Genomic DNA, 11260 nt, shown 5'->3' with positions numbered 1-11260 from the left:
TAGGCTACATTTGGCATTTGTAACTTTTCCCCCACATTTCCAAATTAGGATAACGATATGGACAATACGAACAGTTCGCCAGATACAAAAGGGAACTGAGCTACAGGGAAGTGATAAATAACCTACACGTATTTTAATTAATGTTGGTCTGTACGAGTGGACAAGATAGTTACTTCGCTTATATGTCCGCTTTGATTACGGTTCAACTTAAGGTTTAGGTTCATTCCTGCATTCTCAGTTCGGGTTTCTTTCATGAAAATGCCAGACGTGGTGTCATGTCTGAGCGCAAGGAAGCAGCGACTTTCACCGATAGGCTACGGGGAGGCCGGAGACTTCAGCAATGAAGAGGCGCGGCTTTTTCGAGATAACGCTTTGCGACGTGCCTCCAGACCATGTGTTGAGCTGATAGCGCTGCATAATTGTAAACCATTTTAAAGTAGGCTACTGTCCTCTTCGTTTGCCGTTCTGTAAGGTCTAAGGTCTAAACACACCCACTTTATGTTAAGGGAAACAATAGGCCACAATGTAACTGTCTATGTGCAGTAGCCTATAGCAGCACTGAAACGTTCTCTCTCCACTCCCAGAGTCACGTTCAAGTTCAAGTCTACACAATGGATTGTGTGTTATCAGTCTGGAGGTGACGTGAAATTATTCGTTCAGGTAGCTTAATTATATTGGCCCACAACCAAAGCCGGCACAGACTACGGTTTTCAACACTTCTTTACTGCAGTAAAGCAGATCTGAACAAAGAAAAAGATTAGTCAGAAACTCTGCTATAAGCGCGACTGAACCCATGTGCGACAGTGAAAAGGCAAAAATGATATAGTCTTTACCCTTTCAAAATCTATCGGAAATGATGGGCAACATACTACAACTTGTTTAAAACGTAGACATTCCAAAATTAGTGCTCGACTTATTCCATAACCGTCAAAAACTGACAATGGCTCTGTCAAATGAAGATTTGGCGATAATCCTGTCGCACAGCGCAACTTCAGATGGGACAGCAGGACACGGAAATTTAACTCTAAACGGACAGCAAGAGAACGTTATTTAGTGGCGGAACTAGTGTCCAAAACATGACTTTCGAAACGCATACAGGAATTACAGATCTGGGAAGCTGCACACATATTTTTATACATAAAGTTTTATCCAGAAACTCACCACAAGGTTGCATTAGTCAAGAGCAGACTGACAGATTCTGTATTAAGGTGTCTCGTACCCTTTAAAAACTACCAGTCTTAGTTCTGTGGCAATAACTTTGCATTATTTTTTCCTCCAAATTACACCATTCCAATAAACTGCTTTCATTTGTCCCTTTGGCATGGTCTGCGGTGATGTATTCAGCTTCAGGTTTGAATGACTTTCAGCTTCAAAACGGTTTTCAAAAAATATATTGTAGTTGTGAATGCCATGTACGATAATGTTAATTCCCAGGACATTATCTGGGAGGTGGATGGCAATTGTGTGAGGTGGTTTGGGGACTATTGGCTATGTAAATTCATACAAGGTCATGGGTCAAACAGAGACATAAAATGAGATATGAAGACATGTGTGTGTGTGATATGAATAGCAGTGTACGCGAGTGTGCGTGTGTATATTACATGTATACACACACACACACACACACTGATATCATCTCTTTCAGATTTAAGTCCTGTATGGGCAAAGATACTTTCTCTACTCTTGCCTGCCTGTGGAATAAACTTCTGAAGAAACTAAAAGAAAATCAGTGTTGCAGGCAGCTTCAAGTCGTTACTAAAAAGTGGCTCAACTGGGGTACGTTTCACTGAATGTAATTGCTGATTTTTATTTTATATTACTTTTGAATTTCTGTATAGTCTTCTAGTTTCTGACCAAGCTGTATTCTGTTGATTTTTATGGTATAGTGTAGCTGTGACTGGTACCGTTGAACTGTAATGTGTATTTTGAGACGGTAAATTAATGTAGGATATGACGTTTATTGTTGACCTCTGGTTGCAGGGTAAATTTCCACATTATTTTTCTCTTGCCCTCTTATTAAGGACCACAATGGAAATAAGCTTTTTAGCTTGTTTGTCTTAGCCTTAATAGCTTTTAACATTATTACTTTGTTCCTGATGAACATCCCCTTGTATTTTTCTGATGATTACCAAATAAATTCAATCACTCAATATACATACATACACACACACACACATAACTATAAGTGTGTGTGTATATATATATATATACACACACACACACACACACACACACACACACACACACACACATACAGCAGGCTACAAACAGAGGCAGCAGCTGCATACACAGACATAGACAGAATCACAGCACTTAAAATAATTCAGCTCAGGCCAGGACAAGATCTCCTTTCACATCTGCTACCTATGAAACTGACACAATTAACAAGTAAAAACATAATTTAGGCTTTTATAGTGCAAAAATAGTGGATTCCATGACATCAGTGCAGCCAACCTGTCAGTTAGGGCCTGCCGGAGCAGAGGGAGAAACTACTGGGAGAAATTTGGGATGAATCCCTCACAGCTAGTGTCTGACAGTAACCACACTGTCAGTCATTAAAAATGATGACAAGTGGTTTTATGAATGGGTCCCTTTGATTTGGGAAATGAAAAAGTCTACACCTTTACACGAGCAAGCGATGCACAAGCGCTCTGTTGGGGTAGACATACTGCAGTTAGCCCTACCACAACCAGGCCTTCAGAACAAGAGCATTCAAAGCTTATCATCACACCTGCCTCAGACACAACCAAAGCAGTTTGCATGTCCTGTCTGTAAATTGAAAGGGCAAACCAGTCTTGTGGACTCAACTTTATAAATGCCACACCTTTAAAGCAACACACTGGTTACATATTTTTTTGAAGCAGATGTGCAGGCATTTTTTTTTAAAAAGGTGCTTCTTTGGTTGCTTAGAATAAATGGAGAACATTCATAACCTAATGTGTTAAACAGTAACCAGCCGGTCACCCAATGACTAGTACATACGCTGCTCAAGTGCATGCAGGTATCAAGAGTTGAGACTGGCAGACAACAGGAGTTGATTGACAGGCATCTTCTCATCAATAATGTATATGCCAATTCAGTGGCCTCTTTATAAATCAGAAATGGGAGTTTTAGTAACACTCTTGTAACCAGGGATGAAAACTGCTTTAATTTACAGGGATAAAACACACCTTAAACAGCACTGTAAATGTTGTAAAGTGCTCTCTAAAACAAATATAAAAACACAAGTGCACATATGTTTAGTGTGCACTGAATGCTGTACATTGTTAAAAAAAAATTTGTTTAACTGTTGCCTACTTTTTGTTCTATCCTAATTTGGGACTGTGTGATCATATCTGCAGGCTTGTCCTAATGCTCCAACGTACTCCATATGTTTTGGAGAGCACACACACGTCCTAACCCCCAAGTGCACGAAGCTTTAACACAAGGACTGGCACCCGAGGCCACAGCAGGCACATGCAGAGTCAGAATATGAACTGCAATCACTTATGGGCAAATTACAGCAATACTGTTACAAATTACTACCAAAATATATCAGCAAACTATGACCAAAATTGCTGAGCCATTGGTGGATTTCCATAAACCATACTAAAACAGGAGTATGGCACGTGTAAAACATACATGCAAATGGACATTTCAGATGCGTGCATTTAAAAGGCTGCCCTGCCCAGCCCAGCCCAGCCCAGTCTACTTTCAGTTTAAAGACAGTGCAAGGCACCTGTGACTGAAGCGACAGCTCTCTCACTCTGAGCTGCAGGGGAAAGTGATCGTCTCCGTTCACAGAGGACTTGACTGCTATCGAGTATAGCATGCTGGACAAGCAGGAAAGCACAGACTTAGTCCAAAATGTCACACAGATAAACTTTGGGGGTGGAGAAAGAGAGAGAGATGATTATTTATGTACACTATTGTTGTGTCCCCAGTCTAGGTTAGGGGCGCAACACATAAGGTTTAGGTCCCCTAGCACTGGCCAGACGAACAAGCCTATATTAAACAATCCATTTCTTAATTCAATAAACAGAAAATGGAAGCAATTCATGTCTTCAGGAGAGGACAATGCCAAAATAAATACAGTACAATTACTAATAAACCAGTAGAATTACTACAAATGCTAGACACCGATTCTGGGCCACGTCACAAGGTCACCGTGGCCAGCACTGGCCGTCTTCCCCCCGCAAGGATAGAGTGGAAGTAGCCAGCAACCGTGCATTTGCAGGTCGCTAGTAAACTGAGAGATATACGCCACTCCTCTGCTAGTGGCTAGCTCCATTTAGTTTAGCATTGTAGACGCAACCCCAGACTCTCGCTGGTGTCTGCTAAGGGAAGCAGCTGTTTATGAGGTTATTACCCCCACAATATGATTAGTTCTAGCAAATTAGGCATCAGAGTTTTGCCATCCCAAATGGTATTTAAAAGGGAGGGGGGAAAAACAAAACAAGGGGAGAAAGGAAAGCTACTGAATTTCATACTCATTTCATGACAGATTTTAATTTATTTAGCTAATTAAAGATCCAGGTTTTTTACCCGTTTGAGTTACAATTATATATGAATAAGAACACAAACAAAAATTTAATATTACCTTACTGAATAAACATCTACCCAAATATCCCATTTAAATGGCTCCAATATTGCCTCATTCAAAACCATGTCAAAAGTTTCCAAAGCAAACTCAAAGTATGAAAACATGATTTAATCTTGTCCTTATATATAAAATTTTTTAAAATTCTATGTACTTTTTTCTAGCCACTCAAGTTCTCTCTCTGTGAACAAGGGGGGGAGTCATAGGCCAAAGCCAAACACTAGCCTCTGGTTCACTAAATTATTTAAACTCTTCAGTTAATTTAGTTAAAAATCCACCTCTGACACATTTCAGTTATTCCTGTCGATTCTTTAGTAAGTGACACAAAAAGATGGTGAAAAGCTCATTTTTTTAGAAAATAAAACACTTCAACTGAAGTGAATTTGCAGATTAAAATCTTAAGAGACTTGGGGGGGGGGGAATCATATTGAGAAAGTGACAGTCTGCTTCTGACCTGTGGGGACTTGAACAATGTTAAACAGTGCTATGATCACAAAGCAGGAGGCGACAGAGAAGGTTGGAAGGGGGGGGGGGGGGGTCTTTAACACACTTGATGGTGTGGGTAAGCCCCTCCCCATTCCTGTCCCCTTGCCAACGACATCTGCAGCAGCTGCACCATTGCAATGCTGTGAGGGGAGTGGAGGCGGGGGGGCATTAGGGTGAGAGAGACACTTCCCTCTCTATAGCAGCCCAACCCCACACGCTTTGGTGACAACACATCTATCAATAGCCAATAGTTGCAAGCAGGTCACCCTGAAAACACAACAGTAACCTTTGACCCTTTTTCACGGCACACAACTAGCTCGCCGTTCACACGCATATCCCTCTCATGCAAATGGCTTCGGCCCGCTGAAGACTCCAGGACCTCCTGTCCTATCCACTATTCCTGTATGAGCCACAGGCCAGATTAGCAGTTCGTCCTCTTATGCTTTTAATGTTTACATGTGATGTGTTCTCCTGTGGTGCCATTAAAAAATTTTTTTTTTTTTTTTTTTTTGACCAGTTGTTGTGACGCATTTCATCCTGTTAAATGTGGAGGGTGACGGATCCAGCTTGCAAAAGGACTTCATGATTTTGTGCCCGTTTTGCAAATCAATGTGCAGAATTATTGCATTTAACATGCACACAATGCAAAGATGCACGTCCCATTTCAGAGGGGTCGGGCCAGACTCTATAGATCTATATTCCGCAGCGGTGAAACACAGTAACCGCTGTTCCATCAAAAGTACAGCTGATGAAAGTCTGTGAACAGTGGAACAGGCCAATGGCACTGGGAAGAGTGAACCAGCGGTGCACGCTTCACCTGGAAGGCTGACTGCATGTGGGTACAGCAGCGTAGTATAATGGGTAAGGAGCTGGTCCTGTAACCTGGTCCTGTAACGGGTTCGATTCCTGGTTGGAACACTGCCGCTGTACCCATGAGCAAGGTACTGAGCCTGCATGGCATCGGAATAAATCCAGCTGTACAAATGGATGCAATGTAAAAAAATTTTTTTTAAGTTGTGCAAGTTGCTCTGGATAAGCTAAATGCCTGTAATGTAACAGACAAAGGGGGGAAACTATGTAAAATGTGTAGCTATTTTTAACTGAATATTGATTTTAAAGAATTAATCAGAAAACGTGTAGTTGTAATGAGCAAATAAATAGCTCTTAAAGGCTTATGTATATATCCTTGGAATGTTTAAGTTATTTTTTTCCCCAGTTTTACCCTTTTCCTCCCCTACAGGAAGTCCCCATATGTCACATTTTACATTTAAGCTAATGACAGACGAAACAAAAAAACAAAAAAAAACCATTGCACTATTGTGCAGTTGTGGTATTTAAAACAGACTTGGAATATAAGGCTGATTTTGCAATCCAAATGACTTCATTCAAAATTAATTCAAAGGAGAGTGGCACTGAAACACACACACACGAACAGTGAGCCACACAATGTAACGCCCCCCATTCCTTACTCCAGGGGTTCCTGGGCACAGGCAACTTCAGAAGCTGTGGATGATCTTACGCTTTCTTTCAGGGAAAAAAAAAACCACGTGGAACCCTGCATGCAGCGTTGTTTTCACTCAGCAGCCAGACCGAATCCCTGCCGTCGAACATCTTTATTTCTCAAGCAAGGCGACGTGCCTGCCTCGACAGTGAGCTAACGACGTTATGCTGCTAACAGTCGTGGAATCTTGCGCACACAAAACTGTTCCAAGAGGTTTCCAATAATGTTTTCTTTTTTTTTTTTGGTGAAACAAACATACGAAACAAAACTGTCACGACTCATTTTATACACAGCAGGGCAATCTTTGCTGCTCCCGCCCCCCCCCCCCCCCCTTCCCCCAAAGAAAAAAACGACTATTTTACTCACCTGAAAAATCATAGAGAGTATAAACCTCATCTTCCCGTGGGAGACTGAAGACATCCAACATGCGAACTGACTGGGCTGACCACATGACCTCTCCCCTTTTTCAGAAGACACCTCCGAGAGCGAGAGGTGAATCCGGCCCCTCCCGTTTCACCATACCTGCCAGCAGAAAAGCCTGCCACACCCTCCCAGGTGACACGCTCACCTGGAGTTGATGGACGTGTTGAGCAACTTTTAAGCCCGATGTCTGAAGTCAGCCTGCGGAGGTTACAAACAACAGCCCTTTGTTACAGTTTTAAGTGTACTGGACACAAGCTTAACCTCAGCCAAAAAACAAAAAAACAAACAAACAATGTCCTGTCAGCAACCAAAAACTCAGACCCCCGTTAAAAAGAGACTCTCTCTGTTGTTGTTTAACGAGACAGATAAATAATTAAATAAATACTTAAAGCGTTCGTAGCTTTCACTGAACGCTTCTCGTCGCCGTTTAATATTTCATTCGGTCGCTGTTGTCCTGCACCACGGTTGTTCCGCCTTTATCTCAACAATGTTTTCCTTTGTGAGCTATGACATTGTTTACTTTCGCTGTTTGTGCCGATCACCTGACAAGCTCCCTACATAGATCCGAAGGTCTGATTATTGAGCACATGTTTGCCACATCAGTCACTCTAAATAAAAGTTCCTTCTTCGTTGCGTGTAATTTAAAACTACGAGGAAAACTAATTCAATTTAAAAATATTTTTAAAGGAATCAAGTGGGGCAAGATTAAATATAGCTCATGCCAATGATTCAAGATTAATATTTAACTTTACCGATTTTCACTTGTATCTTATTATGAAGTTCAAAATGCTTCGCTGGCAACGAGCTTTGTGAGCTAAATACATGACATTGTGGGCATAATCACAAAATCCATACGAAATTCAGTTGTGTTCCACGAAAACACACGTGCACTGACATTAAAGGGAAAATTGTGTTATGTCCGCGCGTCCTCAGTCCTAATTAGCCTAGTTTTCACACACCCCATCAGAAGGCCAAAGCCTGTACTCCCTTTATGGTTTCAATAAAGAAACACCAATAATGCTCATAAAACACAGCACAACACGGCTCTAAAAGCATTTAATCTGTCTCGTGTCACATGCAATGCCTCATTTTTGTCAGTCGTTCCTCACTGTCAATCGGCCAATCGGACACATGGAAATTACAATTTTACCGCTGCTGCGACAACTAGGCCTACTGCTACTATACTGCTGCTACTACTACGCATACATACATTAATACGAAATGTCTGCATTCACCATTATTTTAAATCTGTATATCAAATTAACATGCGCAATGGCTAATACGCACAACTTACTTTTTCAGGATACCTGTGATTATACTCCACAGGACATGCTTCAATCTATATTAAAACATTTAATATATCGCTCTAGTTCCCTAACTTTTCACTTGTTAATTCATCCGAAAGACGCTCGAATTCGAGGACGACTTTTCGGAGGTTCAGGACAGAAAAACAACCAGGCTGGCTAAATGCAAATCGCAACCGTCCCAACTGCACGAGCGTGGATTGCTGGCGCGCTTGACCTGGAGTTTAGAGACGGGACTTGAATAGGTCTAAAGATGTGCAAGACCTAGGCCTAGGACCTAAAATGTACGCAATATTTTACACTATTTAGTCGTGTTTTTTGTCACTAACAACAAATGTCCTCTACTAAGCAGGCGTATGCAAGATTACCTCTGCTTTTCCCTACAAGAGCGCCGTCATCGCGCGACGCCCTCTAATCTAGATGCCATGCTTTATGTAACCTACAGAAAAAGAAATCGATTATGTAACCCATGGCAAGCCGGCTGTTTACCATACACAATTTTTATGCTACATAGCAAATCTTTCTAAATTCTGGCATCAATTAGAATGGACACGTGATCTTGGAATAAATTATTAGGTGTACAAGCCGTTATGGGTTGTTCCTCTTGTCCTGATCTGACTAGTTCAGAACAAAATACTCAAATCATTTTCTAAACGTACTACTTTATCTCAATAACACAGCATTTTATGACTAAATATCGTAAATGAGTTTGTCGAATATGTTTTTCCAAATATTTTCCAAATTGAACGTTGCACGTTCGACAAATCTCCCAATTGACGCAATTCATCCACGGTAGTTGTTTTTTTTTTTTTGGTAAATATTGTGAAATAACGTAGTTTATTGTATAAGCAATTGTAATAATTATGACACAATTATGATCGAATATGTTCAATATGAACATTATTTCTAAAACGGTTCCGCTCAGCAATGTAGTCATGGAAATCAGCCTTTTTGGAAAAAAAAAATTTGGAGAGGTGGCAACCTTACATTAAAAAACATTTTTGTGCAGTTTTATTAAATAAAAAGTTGCAGAACACAAGTCTACAGAAAACAGTCTTAATTGAAACCAATAAACTTGCTGGTGTTCGCTTTAGTGATGATTTTTAAACAGTGGGCTTTGTACCTTACAAAGGTAAATGTGCCACGTGTCGAAAATATAAATAACCTTCAGTGCATTAGATGCCCGGATGACATGCTTCAAAAGGATCCCACCTCCGCTTTTAATCCAGCAATCAGCCAACACAGGCCGGCCAACTTGGAGAACAACAGCCGCTTTTTCGCACCATCAACTCTGCGCTCCAACTCAAACGGAAGTCCCGCCCCCCTAGTGACTTTACTTCGATGATGTAACCCCCTTTCCAAATTTAGCATGTTGCTGATGCTTCAGAAGTTTTCCTCTGGTGGAGGCTGCTGTCTATTACGCGACGTCATAACGATCCTGTTATTATTGTAAACAGAGAGCCTGCTTTACACTGCCGCTCTCCACTAAGCTCAAGTAGCCTATCCGTGGTCCTTTGTTCACATTGTGAAAATACCAACGCGAGAAAGCCTGATAGACACCGAGGGGCGACGTGTCTTCGCCTGCGCCGTATGCACCGTCACAAAGATGGTAAATGCGCAGTGTATTAAAGTTGATTCATTTACGGCGCACAATATTTACCCTGAATTAATTTGGAGCGGCAGCACGATTGCTAATCGCGCACACTAGCCTATCACGCAAAGCCGGCACCCAGCGACCGTGTTACAAACAGTTTCAGAGTGATACGCTTTAGGACCTGTCGATGCCCAGATATATAGCCTAGTCGTTCTATACAGACATGACGTTACAGTGAAATGCATCTATAAACCATGTTTAATTCCGTAATAGTAGAACAAAGCAGCAAACACTAGTGAAAAAATCGCGGCGATATAAGATTGTGCACTTTCAAAATGTGCACAAGTTATAAATAAATTACAGGGTCAACTTAATATTAAACACGTTCAGTTGCATAACATTTCACGCTTTTTTGTCCGTTACAACTGTATGCACAGTGTGTTCGTTATTCATCTCTTAAAGCTGCAGTGTTTTTTATCTACACGATAGCCCCGTGTTATTCACTGCCAGGGAAATATTTCTCAACAACTTTAATATTCAGATATGAAAATCCGTATACAATGAAGTCTGCCGAAAATTCCAGTTTCTATTGAACAGGGGAGGACCGAGCAGCGCCTCTTCAGTTTAGACGAATGGATAAATAAAATGAAGACAGAATATCAAGACAGCGAAAGGGAAAAAGAACAGTTAATGACACTTACTTGAGCGCTAGGGAAACCTGGAAAGCGCTGCACTATTCGAATGTGCACGTCGGTCCGCCTCTTCAAAAGGCAAATTTATATTCCAGTTCAAGACTTCCATCTACCTGACAATGACGCCTCGCGCCTCTTTTTTTAATGCAGTTTCAGCAAAGCTTCAAGGAAGTTGTCCTTTTGTTCCAGTATTTATACATTGCGTCAATGTTGCGAAGAGAGGAGGCGGAGCGGTGCACTTCCAGAAAAAAAAAAGAAGAAGCCGAGCACACGACCTTATGTACACAAACCTAAACCCTCCACCCTGGCAAAAAAAAATCGCCGGGATCTGATTAGATCACGTGCTATGCAATAACCAGCATGTCTTCACACGGCAACGGCAGCCTCGACAACATGAAACAAGCGCCACGGAGGGAGAGACGGCTAGGCTATTTGGACGAGGAGCGTGCGGAACTGGGCATATGGATTGGGCACGGGGGATGTGAAGTGCCATCCAACTCCTCGCCCAAGCGCTGTGATTAGCCACTCGCTAAGCGTATAGGAAGGGAGCGTGTAGGTTTATTACAACGAAGACAGGTCTCGAGCCTCCTTTCCGTGGCAAACAGACAGATCCTGCGCTATGGTCTGGAATAGCCTAAGTATATTTTGTCCACGGGATAAACTACAGTGAGTTTACGCGGT

General features: G+C 41.6%; 1 long non-coding RNA gene across 1 annotated transcript; it reads right to left on the bottom strand.

The window, feature by feature from the left end:
- Positions 1-6792: 6792 nt before the first annotated feature.
- On the bottom strand, positions 6793-10890 carry LOC135241198 (uncharacterized). Its single transcript, XR_010325929.1, has 2 exons — positions 10589-10890; positions 6793-7187 (listed from the first exon to the last, which is right to left on the bottom strand). It is a non-coding gene; the product is annotated as an uncharacterized LOC135241198 (long non-coding RNA).
- Between the last annotated feature and the right edge of the window lie 370 nt (positions 10891-11260).

Source organism: Anguilla rostrata, chromosome 15 (assembly GCF_018555375.3).
Source record: "Anguilla rostrata isolate EN2019 chromosome 15, ASM1855537v3, whole genome shotgun sequence".
NCBI lineage: Eukaryota > Metazoa > Chordata > Actinopteri > Anguilliformes > Anguillidae > Anguilla > Anguilla rostrata.
This window is presented reverse-complemented; position numbering and strand designations above follow the sequence as displayed.